The 16,231-nt window shown below is 37.3% G+C and overlaps 1 long non-coding RNA gene across 1 annotated transcript in view; it reads right to left on the bottom strand.

Annotated features, from left to right (window-relative positions):
- Positions 1-1,039: 1,039 nt before the first annotated feature.
- LOC106921516 (uncharacterized) overlaps positions 1,040-16,231 on the bottom strand; it is a 50,966-nt gene continuing 35,774 nt past the window's right edge. The window contains exon 2 of the long non-coding RNA XR_001419002.2: positions 1,040-1,397. This is a non-coding gene — a long non-coding RNA (uncharacterized LOC106921516). The remainder of the gene's footprint in view (positions 1,398-16,231) is intronic.

The raw sequence follows: 16,231 nt of genomic DNA, 5'->3' as shown, positions 1-16,231 counted from the left end.
ACAAAAGGCCTCATGGCCGTCTGCAACTTGGGAGTTTCCCAGCTTCCGCCGCACAGATCAGCCCCTCCCCCCGCATCTTCCTCATTTAGCTCCTTCAAACTAGCCAGAAGCAATTGGCTCAGCTCATTATACGAGCTATATCTCAGTAAAACACTGGTAAAAACATTTATAAAGGGTTAATAGAGGAGCGACGTTATGTCGACTTTCTGAAAGCGGCATTTCAGAAAGAGCAGAAGAGACAGAAACCTGATTTATCAATTCAATGGTTTAAACTATGAAGTCGATTTTTTAAGAGATACAGCATTTTTTTTCTTAAAGGTTTTGTTGGCTCTAGTGGCCTTTATTTGAAAGTAGTTTAACAGGAAAGAGGATTGTGAGAGAGGGGGAAGACATGTGGCAAATGTAGCCAGGCCAGAAATCGAACCTGTGACCACCGGCATGAGGACAAAGGCCTCAATACATATGTTGTGCTTTGCCCCGGCGCCACCATGGCACAATGTCCCTGGAAAATACATAATACTGCCCTTTTAGCACCTGGAGAAATACTAATACCAGTGAAATATACAAGTAAAACAAGTGAATTCATTTATAATGACCCAGTTTGAAAATGCTTACAGATGCCATCAGTCAACAGGTGTCGCAGATTTCTACTCCCCACAGTCATTACAGGCTCCTTCAGTCTGCGTGGTATTTTAATATCCATGATAGATTAGTTTGTTACAGTCGTGTTATGCTCCATCACACCAGAGCCGACAGATTTAAAGCCACCCTGATGTTTCCGCAGACTGATAAAACTTTAACATCCACCTCAGATCTTAACAGGAGGTGATTCATTACGACTCTTTAAATGATTAAATTTATTCCATTAAATCCCGTTTTCAACTGTGTTTTGGAGTAGTAGCATTCGCTTCCTCACCATGTTTTATATTCTTTATGTTCCTCCCCTCTCTGGGACTTACTTTTAAAAAAATACCTGCAAATGAATCATCCTCAGACTTTGATATTGTTAATTAAAGAAAGTCAAACACTACCAGCCTAATGACAGGGGAATGTAATTTATTAACTGTGGAGGGACCTACAATGTTCAAATAAGCAGCAAAAGGCAACAAAATACAAACTGAGCATTTAAAATTGTAATTAAGCACAATGTTGTTTTAAAGAAGATGATCAGCTTTTTCTCCTTTGTCCGTTTAGCTGGCAGATCTCACACACAGAGTTCTGAGCCAACTACTTTTGCTTTCGTCTGTTTCACAAACCACCCTGACCCCAGCTCCTCATTTTCAAACTGTCTGCATTAATCAACGTCAGTTGTCATCGATGCTGCATTCAGTTCTTGCTCCCTCTGGTACTTCACGTCAGCACAGGAAAGGGCAGGGAGGTCCCACAGCAGAGCTGCACTGCCAGACATAAATTACAGTAAATTGAACCATAATTGCAGATGGTTAAACTCATACTTTTTCACTAAAATGGTTTGGACTAAAATTATTTTTATTCTCTCCAAGAGCTCATAATTATCTACTTATTTTATGTGGCGGCATTTATTTTACTGCACCATTTTTTAATTATTTTTTTTTGTAGCTGTGATGCCATGGGAAATTACCGAGTCATTCTGTATACAGGGGTAAATTCTCAGTCATTTCATTCTCCTATGCAATTCAAAGAGTTTAGGAGAAACCATCTGGACTTTTGTTTATTGGTGAGATTCACCTGTCAGTTGTCTATAGGAGAGGTGAACTTAACTTGAGAAACTATTGATACTTGGTTACCTTAAGGGACCACTGTAGCTCAGTAGTCTTACAATTGAAGAAGTTGTGGGTTTGATTCCAGCTTTCCCCTGTTGTTGAGCTAGTTTTCTACAGATCTGTGTGTCGGTAAGTATATGTGGATTTGAGTGTAAATGGGTGAACATGTCTGTAGCAGAAAGTGCTGTAAGTGATCAGTATGACTGGAAAAGTGTTATATAAGTTCAGCCCATGTCGCATAAAAAAGTGCTTTTTTCTTTTTTATGTCCTAAACTGGTTTTGTTTGAAGTTTGACTACTTTTCCCGTCTTTTTAACTCGATCTTGGGTTACAAATTTTTGTGACACAAACATATATGACTTTGCAAATGTATTCCTGGGCCTTAAGCTTTTCACATACATCACATACATGTTGTCACTAAACAAAAATGACCTTGTTGGGCCTCCATATTATGCAAAACAACCTGATTCCAGATGTTTGGGCTACTGAACCGTTTTCTTGGACTGGTCTCTTGACATCCACATACGTCAAGAAGCTTGTGGTTGGAGAGTGACAAAATGCTGAAACGATGAAGGATTTTAAATACTTTTATGACATTATATGACAAACACCTTAACGTGCAAGCCTTAAAATTACATTTTTACATTGTGTAAAACAAATGCTTTTAGCTCATATTTCTTTAACTAAAAATGTAAGAGATAAAACAGTTTTAAACAGAAAATAACTTCATCATCAATAAGGACCTTTTGGTTGAAAACTTGGCATCCAGTAAATGATAAATTGAAGGATGATATATCTCCCAGGACTCTATCAGGGCTTAGCTGTGCTTTCCAATACCTGAAGATATGACTTTGAAATATTGTTCATCATATCTTTTTTTTTTTCTTTTTTGTAGGCCCAGCCCTTCTTGTTTTGTCCTACTTGTCATTTTCTAAGCACACACTGCACAATACCGTCATGGTGACAAAGCAAAACTTTAGAGAAAAAAAAACCTTAAGGGAGTTGGGTGAACTATTGATTAACTTCACCTTAGACAAATAAAGGCTCGGTCAATGGAAGTAAAATACAGTGAAATGTAAGAGGTGGATTAAAGCATCTGAACAGTAATTAGGCCAAGGTGTTTATGAGAATATTACAAAACCAGACAAAGTGGCAGCTTGGTGAGGGTTGTTGTACCCACTCTTTACCCCTTTGCTAATTTGAGATAAAATGTGTTATAATGATTTAAGTAAAAGCCTCTCTCTTTAACATTGCCAGATTCACATATAGAAAACGGTACATTTAGTGTTCTAGCAAACACATCGACTCCTGAAAGAGTGACTGCAGATCAACACCAAACAAGGTGATCATGTATTTAAGTAATTATCCAGCCAAAGAAAAGGCCATTATCTTTGTCAATTGTCAATATACAATCGCGTAACCTACATTGGTGCAAAAAACAGCTTTAATCCTTGTACAGATTTCTTTTGCTATTTTGTCATAAGTAAAAGTTTCAAGTCAAACAAATTTTAATGTCAAAAATGGCCTGATTAAATTTAAAATGCGTTTTGTTTTGTTTTTTTTAATCATGATTACATTCGTTTTATTGAACGCCTGTGTGAAAAACTAATCACATTCCTAGTTAAATGATGAATTAAATGTTCATTCCACATTTTTTTGGAAAGCTGAATTCAGTTCTGGCAAAGTCATATTTGTCCATGACAACTTGTTCCGTTTTCTTTTTTAATTACTGGATAAAATTGCCAGCTAAAATAAGTTCATCTTAAAAACAAAAGGGGTGGGGTGGGGAAAAAAAGAGTCCCCAGTCACATTCAGTCCTTATTCTTGATTTTATATGTCTTGTAGGAAATGAGAGCAACTGCAGTGTGAAGAAATGACACACTACAGTGTGTCATTTCATGCATGGTTAACGAGTGAGACTCGTTAACCATGCATGGAGAAAACATGGAGGCATGGCCAACGTTCCCTGGATTGGCCGCAAACCAAAAGACCCATCCAGGAGGTCACCAAAGAGCAACAGCTACAGCACTGCAGGTCACATTTATCTCATGAATGAACAGCAGCAGAGATTCCAAGCAAAACCCTCTCCTGACCCCCCACCCCACAAAAAAAAAAAAAAAAAAAAAAAAACAAGACTCGCTTCACATTTTCAGAAAAAAAAAAAAAAAAACAACTTTAAGACTTCTGGGAAAATATGCTTTGAACTTTTTCACAGCCCTGCACACTGTATTTTACCACCTCAAGCCCTTTTAAATATGAGATGTGTCAAGTCTTCATGGTGGAAATAACTATTTTCTCTCTTATTGACTTAACTTTTATTTTTTCTTTTCCTGCATCTAAAGTGGTGTGAACATTAAATGCTCCTTCATCTTCTTTCAAGAGACAAATCAAAATGTGATCAAAAAGTGCCTGCATTAAACTCTGAACCTTTGAAGAAAGGTCCTTCACGGGATAAAAAGAATACATACGCACTCTCTAGTCTGCAAGGCAGATGTGGAAAGAAAAAGAGTAAAAGTACAGTTCTCCTTTAAAGTGTTGCCCAGGGCTTTTAAGGCTGCAGAGTCTTTGCTCAGATCAAATATGATGGGTTAGGATTTCATCAGTAGAAAAAGTTGACTCTTTTCTAGAGCTAAGGACCAATATTATGCTGCTTTTATCAGTTCATATGCAGATGTTTTAAACAAGTATAGCAGTGTAGTTACTCCCTTTAACTAAATCCTTAAAATATTTTTTTTAAAACTACCCAAGAAGGGATTCTGAGGTAAGAGTTTGAGAGTTGTTCTTCATCTGGCTCTTGCAAAAAATGATTTCTGGCTGTGTTGGTCGAGTCACATGTCAGCTTTGTCACAAGGTTGCACCTTAAGGACTCCAACAAGCAGCCATACCCAGAGGGGACAAATACAGAGATGCTGTGTTTGTTTTTATTGATGCAACATTGCTTGCTTAAGCAAGAATATCTGTGGGCTAAAGATTTTTTTTAAAAAAAGGAGCTAAACACTCCAGTGCATCAAAGCAAACAGAGAAACAGGGTGGAGAATTAGACCTATAGCTGCTATTTCTGCGCTTCAAAGTTTGGTGGTGAAAGTAAATTCATGTAGGAATAAACGCATATTTAAGCAAATTGGTTTGCTTTTAAAATCAAGACAAAAACTTATCTAGATAAGGATATTTTCAATTATTTCTGGTAAAACTTTACTTTGCTCTGACAAAAATCACTCTACAGAGCAAGTAATGGCTAAGAAATTACCGTATTTTCCAGACTAGAGTGCGCCTCACTGTAAGCTGCACCCAAAGTAAAAAAAAAAAAAAAAAAAATGGAAATGTACATATTCTCCATTGTGCCTGTAGCTAGCATGAGCTTGTTCTAAATTAAAATCAGCGCTTTCTTATTTGATTTCCAATTTCGACTTCCAATGATTCACTTCCTGCTAAAGTGCCCCCTGGTGGTTGAAGAAAAATCCACAGAAAAGCGGGACCGAACCATAAGCCACATGGTTCAAAGTGTGGGGAAAAAAGTAGCGGCTTTTAGTCCGAAAAATACTGTATATTCAAATGTCATTTAGGAGTTTGCTCGACACTTTTTTTTTTAAGTTGACCTGCAGTCCGTTTTTGAATTGGATTCAGGCAGACTCTGGCAGGTTGCCTCGTATTTTTGGAAAGTCGAAAGATTTTTTGTCAGCTGTCTAACATTTTTTACCTTAACAGAAACTTTTAATGTAGTCTTTCCTTCATCTAAATTCAACAAGCAGTCCCTGTTGAGCAACCAGAGGGAGAAAAAAAAAAAAAAAAAAAACCATTGGATTTTAACAGCAAAGCCTGACCATGGGGGTAGTGATTTTCACCACCGACCGACAGATTTCTGTAAACTTTTCAGCTCAGTCTTTTTTTTTTTTTTTTTTTTTTTAAGTCAAACTCATATTTTTTCCTTCACATCGGGTTTTATATTTCAAGCATTTGTTTTTCTTAAGATTTATGACTGTGGAATGGAATGAAAATCTAATATATTGATGTCGTGTTTTGTGGACATTTTTACTCGGCGTTGCAGTTAATTCCTAAACACAGCTGTACGACTTGTATTGTAAATAGCTGCTCGTTTCCCACCGACCTATGAAGACGGCATGCTAATGTTGATAACTTCCCTCCACATCTCTTAAATTACATGGTTTTCTCATTAAAAGATAGGGTTTTGTTACAAATGTGTAAAAACTTTACCCACTTGTGTTATTCATCCGCTGCATGCTGCTCTAAACCCAAGGTGTTTTAACTTGCTCTTTTATATTTATTTGTACAACAGCATCCTTAGCAAAAACCGAGAGGAGAACACACTAAATTATTGAACGGTGAGTTCAGACAGTATTAGAAAAATATGAGGACATCAAACGAGCTGCGTTCTTCACGTAATGGGAGTTATTTCGGGACCAGATGGCAACAATTTATCTGAATGCATCCCTGTCTTTTTGCCACATGACTGATGTCTTATGGTGGAATAAAGCCATTAAAGGGGAGCCACACCCTGGAACTCATTAAATATCCTGATATTAAACGATCTGAGGTCCACCATCAAACCGTGTGTAGAAAATAAATTGATTAACGAGTGAGCTTCTCTGTGTCAATGGCCGCATTTCAGAGGCTGACACAATCATTTTGGTGGACAGCTACATGTAGTGCATCGCTACAAAATGCACTATAGAAAAACTAATTGAAACTGTCATTGATTTTCCTCAAAGGCCTGGTATTTAGCCCTTTTTTTAAAAAAGAGTCAGTGAATTGATTGCTGGTTCAGATTTTTCCACATTTCATTGCACAGAACTAAAAAGAAATTAATATTACAAGTTGTCTTTCCATATCTGGAATTTCCACATAAATAATTTTAAAAATAAATAAATAAAAAAAAAGTAAACTTGAAAGAGGGAAACTTTCATGACTATAAAGACAACAACCAAACAGTTCAGATTTAATCACTTAAATAACATTAATGCCCATCTGGCTTACAGAGTACATTATAGGAAACCCAGCAGGTTGAACTGTAAGGACAGTTTTTGTCTGTCACATCAGCCTGTTCTGCATTTAGATCCAATCTTTACAGCCACACATGACGACAGGCTCAATGATGACACATAGCCTTCATGTGGAAAAGGATGGTCACAAAACATTTTAAAAATTCATACATTTCAAAAATTATGTGTTAGTTGGTTGCTGATATGTTATATTAAGCTTCAATCTGTTTTTAAAAGCACTGCCCCCCCACCCCCCAGCTGAAAGGCTAAAATATGTTTTCAGTTTGAGTAAAGTAACTTTTATCTCAACATAACAGAAATAAATTATTCTGAAATAAATGAAAAATATACATATGCATTCACTCTCAATCCCCTTCACCGACGAGAGTCGCTGCATTGTCATCTTAGTTTTTCTACTTAAACCTTGCAATTTAACAGTCCGAGCTTAAAATAGAATTGACCCCCCCCAGCAGGATTTGTGGGGGTTAATCACCAGACATGTTAGACAAACAAATATTTGAGATGACCCTAAACGCACTCCAAAAAGAGACCCAATAAAGGCTAAGAGCAAAACACTGGGTTATTTAAAAAGAGGAGAAATTCAGTAGAGAGTAGTTCAAAGAACAGTCAAAATGGAGGAAATTACAAATATACCTAGAGCTGCATTCAAAGACACCATGTTAACATGAAGGTTATAAGAGTTTTCTCTTAAGTCTATATACACCAGAGGTAAGGCACCAAACTTAGATTTCCTAACTTTAGCAGCCATGATATACGGTTAGCTTTAAAGAGCCAAGACAAAACAGAGATTTCATTGCTTTGGAGTTATGATCAAAAGTATTCATTTACATTTAAAGTAAGACTAATCAAGAGCAGCCAATGGCGAACGCTCTGAATTTAGATAATCTGCAACACAGTCAGCCATTGCACTGCCTCTCAAAAGTAAAAGCCTAAAATAATGGGAGCAGTTACGCGAGAAAGACCACCACCAGCTCTCCTAATGACAGAAATGACAAGGCCACAGGATTTATATCGTCTCCATTAGGATCGATTTTTGTTGTTTCTTTTGGCTGTGCAGCGTTTAGAGCTAGCGTAGATAAACAACTCATGACACTTTGATCTTGGATGATCTCACTGCAACCAGGGGACAGTCATTAAAAACTCTTGTCAAAGAGATAAATAAGATGCTTTACCATCGAAAGAAAGCAGCCGGGGCGAGCGAGCAAAAGATGTGACGAATTAGAAACAGCATCAGAATTGTTATTTTTACGTCGCAATTTGAAGAGTAACAAGAAAGCCAAGAGACGCAACGACAACAACACAAAGCAATAGGAACAGAATTTGAAGAGTCCAATAAAAGGGTGTTTTGTGTGTGTGTGTGTGTGTGGGCACAACTCAGACAAATATGATCTTGGATGTTTTCTAGGCAGAATTGCTAACTCAACCTATAATTCTCCCTTGTTGACTTCTAATGATGAGGTATCTTGAAAGAAATTTATTCGCCAGCGTGTAACCTGAAGACTCACACAGGACTGAGCTGACTCGAGTCATAACAACCCCAGATCAAACAGGCCATGAGCGTTTCAGAGAGAGCCCGTTTGTCAAGGACTTCATCGATATCGACAAAGTCTGAGATCCTGGCCTTTTCCCAACATGCTGGTTAGCTGCAGATCTTTATTGGCCTACACACACACACTGATCACAGAGCTGGACATTTTGTTTTATTGTCCATTTCCGATCAAGAAATCTGTGAAGATTAATAAGAAGTACTATGTAAAGTCATCAACTGAATAAGCTATGGTGATGTTATATGGATGGTTGTGATTGCAAGATGGCGTGTGTTTCCACATCAACTGCACACAACATGTTTTTATTGGGTTTCTTTGAGTAATCACAGGATTGTGAGTTGAAAGGAATAGGTGGTTTTTAAAATTGTTAATACAAATCTGAAATGTGTTAAGTGCAATAGTGTTAAGGTGCTATGCATTATATAAGCATTTTCCGTATAGCGCTGGACTTCCAAGTTCAGCAACAGATTTTTGCTTATTCCTCCTTACAAAGCAACTCCAGCGCAGTCAGAGTGGATGGGAAGTGTCTCTGTTCAGCTATTTAGAAGTCTTCTTACAAATTTTCAAATGGATTTAAATGTGGACTTTGATTGGACCATTTGACTACATGAATATACTTTAAACCAATCAATTGGCAGTCTGCATGAATGTTTAGAGGTATTGTATTACTGGAATATTTATATCTGGTTTTCTTTCAGGATTGCCTTTTATTTAGCTCCATCAATCTTCCCGGTTGACGTCGACAAAGAAAACCATCCTCCCGCAACATGCGGCTGCCACCACCATGCTTCATATTAGAAATCATCGCAAAGTTCAGTTTTGGGCACATCTGACTAAAAACCAAAAAAAAAAACGTTCTTCCATTATTTGAGGCAAACTTCATGTTGTGTCATAAACTCCCCACAGGGACATGTTGCCTTACATTCAGAACAGATGCCTTCCAGCGAAAGAGTTGAAGCTTAAATCAAAAAATAGATCTAATTTACATATATATCCGCCTCTCGTTTGGACCACTTATCTACGCCCCACTTTACTGCTTGAAAAATAGCTTCTATTAAAAATAGCTAACAACTCACAGTCAGTGCTCAGCTCTATTAATAGATCACAGGAGATCAATAAGGGCTGGATAAGAGCTGGGCAGACTTCATGTTTTAAATGAGGACCAGACCAGCATGACGAGGGCTCACAGTATTCAGACTTTGAATCCAGAATTTTAGTTACCATCTGTTATTGTATATCTGACATTTTTTGCATGTTTGAGAAACTTTGATTTGGCCTCCAAAATATTTCTCGTTCATGAAGTCTGCAGGACGTTGTTAAAGTCTAAACTGCTTGGATTAAATGAAGCTTAAAGAGAGTTACAAAGGTCTAAATCAGAGATGCGTACGGGCTTAATGCTGAGTCACGTCTAAACTAAGTGGAACGTAAAAAGCCTTAATGTTGTAACCCAATTGCTCAAAGTGAGAGCTACGCGGTTTGTAGCGAGGAAGAGAAATGAACGGCGAAAGATGTGTTTGTCTTCGATAACGAGGGAAACAAATCTCAGCAAATAGAACAGATGCTTCATCTTTCCTCCACTTTATCTAAAAATTGTTTATTTTCTGCCTCCTTCTGTTGGCTGTTGTAAGAGAGATGCAGACGCTCTCAAGTGATGATTGATGCTTATGCGCTAAATCCGGAGACAGAGCTTCACATCTAAGTTAGGAGAGATTCAGGCAGCAATTTTTGGTTAAAGACGAAAACAAAAACAAGCCAGACATTTGGCATTTTGGAGATGCTAAACAGATGCTTACTTATTTGGTTGTTTTGAGTCTTGCTTCCAACCAGCTGGTTGAATGTAAGTGCAAAGCTCTCTGTGTGTTTCTGATCCGTTCTCCTGAGGGGAACATCTGACTATTCAGCTGCAAAATGCTCTGCTGTGATCTAGTGCTAATGGTGTCTGACTGCTGTTTGTTTCTTGGCAGGTAGTGCACAGCTGATTCTACCACAGACCGGCAGCCGGAAAATAATGAAGAGGAGCTGTTGGCACGTCGGTGCAGATTATCCACGATGGTATTATGGAAGCACGTCGCTCCCGAAGTTCAAAGTCGTTGCAGGAAATTGAAATCGAGGTGAATATTTGTCTGCAGAACCTAAATGTTGTTTAAGTAAAAACAACATTTAGCTTAGGTATAAGAGACCAAGCCTTCAATAATTGACCAGCCTGTTGGTGGCTGGTCAATTATTGAAGGCTTGGTCTGATGTGGATAATATTTATTGCAGGTATAACTCAAAGTAGGAGTTTGACAAAAATCTAATCATTTATTCATCATTGTGTGACTGCGACACATTTTAAATGTGTTGCTTACCTCATATTATTGTGAGGGAAGGTTTAGTACAATGTAAAAGTGACAAAATAAACAAGAGTTTCATCCCGACAATTACTTTTAGTCCCAAAACGACCAAATTAATAGCTAAATATTGTCATTTTAAGTTGCCGTCTGTCATGAAATGTGTACTGTTGCATTGCGCACAAAGTTATTCAAAGCCACTGGGTGTCTCATATTTCAAAATCTCTCCTGGAATATTTTCAAAGCGGAGTCTGGCTCACTGTTTGCCCTGAAGCAAAGTGCAAACAGGAATTTGATTGTTCGACACTCTGAACTTCTAAATTTTTGACACTGAACACTGCTGAACTCCGATGTGGATTTATTGATTTGATTTGCCAATGCCTGACATCCCCCAGTACATCCGAAATGACTTAGACATGCTCATTAATGCCTAACACACATCCAGGCTAATCTTTCCTCACTCTTTTTCCCCCTCCGTTATACATGCAGAAAGGTTTTTTTGATGATGCATTTGAAGAAGAGAGAAGAAACTATGGTGACTAAAAAATACATTTTATATATATATATATATATATATATATATATATATATATATATATATAAGTATTCAAATGTTTGAAGCATTTAAAAACAAAAATAAAATGATGCGAGTTTGCTTAATTAAAACATTCAATCCATTTAACAAAGGCCTAATGCTAGAAAGTTAGCAAGTAAACCATGTTGCACAACAGTGTGGTAAGAAGTGATGGATCAAACGTTAGCTTTCAGTTTCAATTCAACATAAAATCACTTCAGAAAAAGGCATGTCAGATGCTTGACCTCTGCTGAATTATTAAATATTTTTAATCCGTTTCATCTTCAAGTCAGATAAGACACCTTTGCATGCATATTCACCAAGTTGATGGCCATCTTTTTTCTTTATTCATAAAAGACTGTATACTCTTTAATCTTGTTCTCAATACTCCAAGCCCTAAGACTATAATTAGTATAAAAATGTGTAATTTTTTTACATCAATCATTATTCATAATTTAAAGAAGCAATAAGGAGGAGTTATTGTCCACAGAGATGAAAACGTCAGCAAAGCACATTCCTGACTGACGCTTTGAAACGAGAACTTTGTCACATCTCACCTCTCAATATTGGTTCTTCTGGGCAAGGTGTGATCCAGCAAGAGGGGGCTCACACACACACACGTTGGATATCTTCAAAGCCACATTACTGAGTAGCTTTGACAAACACATTGTGTGTCCAATGTGTGTTCTGCATCTGTATGCATCTATTTTTTAATGAGAATTCAAGACTGAATTTATCATTTAGGTTTGTTTATGCATAAATGCGTGAGCCCTATAGGCACATCTTATTGCACACTTCTTTATGCCTGTGTTCAAATGTGTTAAAGTTTTAGTTGCAGCTCGAGGTAGGCATATCATAAACATTCAATAAAACACTCGGTCTTACGTTTCATGTCGTTTAAAGCTGATTTGTGAGATTATAAAGAGTAATTGTGCCAATAGCCTGCAAGAGCTTTCACACCAAAGAGTAAACCAGTGTTGTCCTTAAAGAGATAAAACTTCTGGTGCCCAAAGATTTGATAAATATGCATCATCTACAATTTGAGAAAAAAAATTCACTGAAGCTGCAAAAGTGACAGTGGATTAATGGCACCTTTATCAGAGTGAACTTGACTTGGTTACTGTCCTTGTATTTAGGACACTGTCCGCTCTGCTGTGCTTCTTTTTTGCTTGAATCCCTGAGGGCCTTTTACCCATATGCCTACCTCACGTACTTTACTGAGGATTTACACGCATATTTCAGAGCAAGTTAAGCCTGATGTAATCTGTAGTGAGGTGGAAGTAATAATATGATTTTTTTTATTGCTGCTAATGTTTGGTCACTGCAGCCAATGTTGAAACTTCTCAGAAAGTATTTTATTTTACATTTATTGTGAGTTTAAAGCCACAAAACATGATTGAATGCAAACAATAAATGGAGAAACACAAACGGTTGAGAGTCTGTGCAGTTACACGCACTTGAACAAAAGGCAAGTCGGTTTATTTTTATGGCAAATGTATGAAAGTTAATCAATAAATTCCTTTATTGATTAATCTAGTAAAAACTTTAAACTATATTTCCTTTTGGCTACTCTGAAACTTTCTCCACCTGAACTTTATTACCCTAAACCTTTTATCTCCCTTTTGCCACTTTCTCTTCAACTACAGTTCAATTTTTGAGAGCTGCGGCCGCTGATGCAGGAAAGGGTTGCCATACTATACTTGTCGTCCGCCATTGTCTGCTAGTTGCAAGACTGTTGTCAAACGTCTGCGGGGACAGGAAACATAACTTTCATGTGGAAAAATTAGCACAAAAAAAAATCCTAATTATAAGCAATTAAAACTAAAACTGATGAATATTTCACAGGTACTTCATTCTATGGGTTATTTTGAGAAACATTTTATATTTTTACAAAGACACCAGCTTCTGTAGAGAATAATTAAACTAGCATCTTATAAACAGATGCTCTACATCACTTTTTATTTTTTCCATTAAAATCCCTCCAAATTCAGCAGAAATATTTGCCATGAACAAATGCCTAATGAATTACATAGAATGTTTTTTTCCTCATCGTATTTTATTTTAAATGCCAAACTGTTTCTTTCAAATTGATTGAATTGAACATACAAAAGTCCCGTGCATTTTTTCTTTTAATCTCACATCTATTAATTCTTCCTAATACTGAAATGTGGAAGTCTCGCTTATTGAGAGCTTCTGTGTGTCAGAAGAGTAAAGCTCAGTCAGCGTAGGAGTGTGATGGCATATTGCACATGAGAGGGCAGGAGTGTGTAACTGTGGCAGCTGCTGATCCAAACTATAATCAAATTAGTAGAAAAATGAGACTATAATTTCCCTCTCGCCATCTGCATCAACATTTCCAATGTATGTCACTCAACCAACTTAAATATATATATTTGTTTATTGTTTTTGTCATTTGTCCCTTTAGTTCCAAGCGACTAATCTTGTTGAGTAATCCTCTTTTATATAATCAGTTTCCTAGTCACCTCAGTGCCCTCAGACATGCCCCGGCTGATGATGTGGTTAAAACCGCCTTCACAGTTTCAGTTGTCTCCCTGACCCCAAGGCCAGTCATTAGGCCCATTTTGTCGCCTGTCTTCTTTCGTGCTCTGCATTGCTAAGTTCCCGTCGCAAATTGCTTAAAAAACACCATGGAAATAGAAATAGGAAGAGAGTGAATCCGTGGCCTTAAGTGTTCGGTTCGTGGTTATGATAACACTACATGGGGCTATTATTAACATCATCGTAACTCTTTGTCAGATGTGTGATCTTCAAAAGCAGCATCGTGGAAAGAGGAGCTGACAAAAGAGGTGCCAGGGGACACTGATTTTAGCTGGGAAAAAAAAAAAAAAAAAAAAAAAAGAGTTCATATTTCTGAGTGTGCATATTTGTGTTACAGCTTTTGCTCTGATCTCTGACAGAGCTTATGACTTTGTCTCAATGCAGTGTGCAACTTGGGAAAAGTAAATATCTTATGTTTCTGCAGCAGTTATGGTGTAGTCGTATTATAAATTAATTTTAATGTAAACTGGCCTTAAAAGGTCAAAGGACATTTTGACAGCATTTCCTGCCTGAACTATGGTGCTTCACCATTACTTTGTGATGTTCTCTGTGGACATGTTGGTTAGAAATGTTTCAACATTTTGTTTCCAAAAAGACAAAGATGCCATTGAAATAATTTTTGGTTTTAAGACACTGGATAGTGATGCAAATATGGAATAACATAACTCAGTGACCGGAATATTACACAGAAAAATCTCTCCAATCAAACTGGGAGAAAACCACCAATTTTTGGTTAACAACCGTCGTCTACTCCGGTTCCAGTCTCAGACATTGCAGTGGTGGGTAGAGCAAATAGCAAAATAAAGACAGAATACAAGAAGTTTGAGAAAAGAAAGTTGAGCCTAAAGTGGATCTCTCCAGATGGATGAGGCAAGTGGAAAGTTTACCGTGTGGTTATTGTACGAGTTACCAGCTACACAGAGGCATGCAAAAGTATAAGCCTAAGAACTAACTGCATGAAAACATTAAGTGCTGATGTTGCTGTAATGTGTCCTGACGGTGTGATTTATTTACTATGCATGATTCTGATTTTTTGTAATTTAAATTAGTCAAACAAATGATCAGAGGTGTCCAGAGACGGGATGAGTTTTGGGAAGAAGCCTTTTAGCGCTCCGTTAATGCATGTTTTAAGCACCACTTTACTGAGGGCAGGAGATGAGAAAGATGGTGACTGGAATGAGAATCCTCCTTAATGACGGCCCGAAACGCACACGGTGATCTTTGGGCTTGCAAGTTGCATTTTGAACTATGCAGTGTACAGAAACATGTATATTTCAGAAACTAAAACAGAAAATCGTCAGCAACTCTAGATGAGCGTTTTGGTCTAATAGAGACCATCGCGGAACCCTCGCAGCAACACCGGAGTAATTTAATTAGCACAGGTAAATTCAAACATTATTATGCACCACCGCTCCAAGCTCATCTGCATAATTATAATACACAAGCAAAAGGCTTGATCTGGTCTTTTTATAACGGCATTAATAAGCTGCTACAAATGTTTGATTAGTACACTGGAGTCCACTGTCAAATATGCAATTGGGATTTGAAAGAGGATTAAACTCGGCTCGAAAGAAAAGTTATACTTGTTCTACTTTGAGGTCAAACAGCTGCAACATTATTTTTAATGACGCCTACAAAAAAGAGACAGAGGAGTCATGGATAATAAAAGACTTGGTGATTTTGAAATGGGGGAATCAAGTCGTAGGACTTTGCTTAAAAAAAGGAAGAACGTCTTTGCTAGCTTTGCAAATCTCAGATTCTCAATCCTGGTCCATTAATCTAGTGATGGGCAGCAAAGTCTTCCATCAGCGAGTTCTGAGTATTTTTGTAAGGAATTTCAAATGGTAGCGGCATTTATATTTTAACCTCCTCCAGAGTGTCGGTATATCATCCAGGATCGCAAGCTGAATGACTTTGATCTTTCAGTGCAATTGTAAATTCATGGGACAGACTAACAAAAAGTTGTGAATGATTGTGTGGTGGAATGACTGATGCATTTTCTTCCAAAAATATTCAGTGTTTTGCTGCAGTTACAGCTCTAAATCTTTTGCCTTAAACTTATGTACATCTGTACATCCAGAGCCTGAATTTTTATTATTCTTTACGAAATAACTCAAACTTGGACGGACCACCAAATTTCAAGGCTTGCCACAGGTTATTTATTGGAATAAGGGCTGGACTTGGACAAGACCATTCTAACAAGTCACAAAATATGAAACTTGCAGCTTGACTATATTGGTATGGCACTGCATGATTTGTGTATGGAAGAAGAAAAGTGGCAGAAAAGTTCTTTTAAGTTTCTCTCAGTTGTTTTATTCTGTCAGAAAAGAAAACTGCCTGTATTTGAAAAATAATCAAATTTAGTCACGAAGCGAAAAAGCCATAAAGGAAGATCCAAACTCATCTTCACCTACTCCACAGGATCTTGGTATTTTACAAAAAAAAAAAAAGAAAATCACAAT

Source organism: Poecilia mexicana, unplaced genomic scaffold, assembly GCF_051168715.1.
Source record: "Poecilia mexicana isolate PSO_F unplaced genomic scaffold, ASM5116871v1 scaffold_15, whole genome shotgun sequence".
Classification (NCBI taxonomy): domain Eukaryota; kingdom Metazoa; phylum Chordata; class Actinopteri; order Cyprinodontiformes; family Poeciliidae; genus Poecilia; species Poecilia mexicana.
This window is presented reverse-complemented; position numbering and strand designations above follow the sequence as displayed.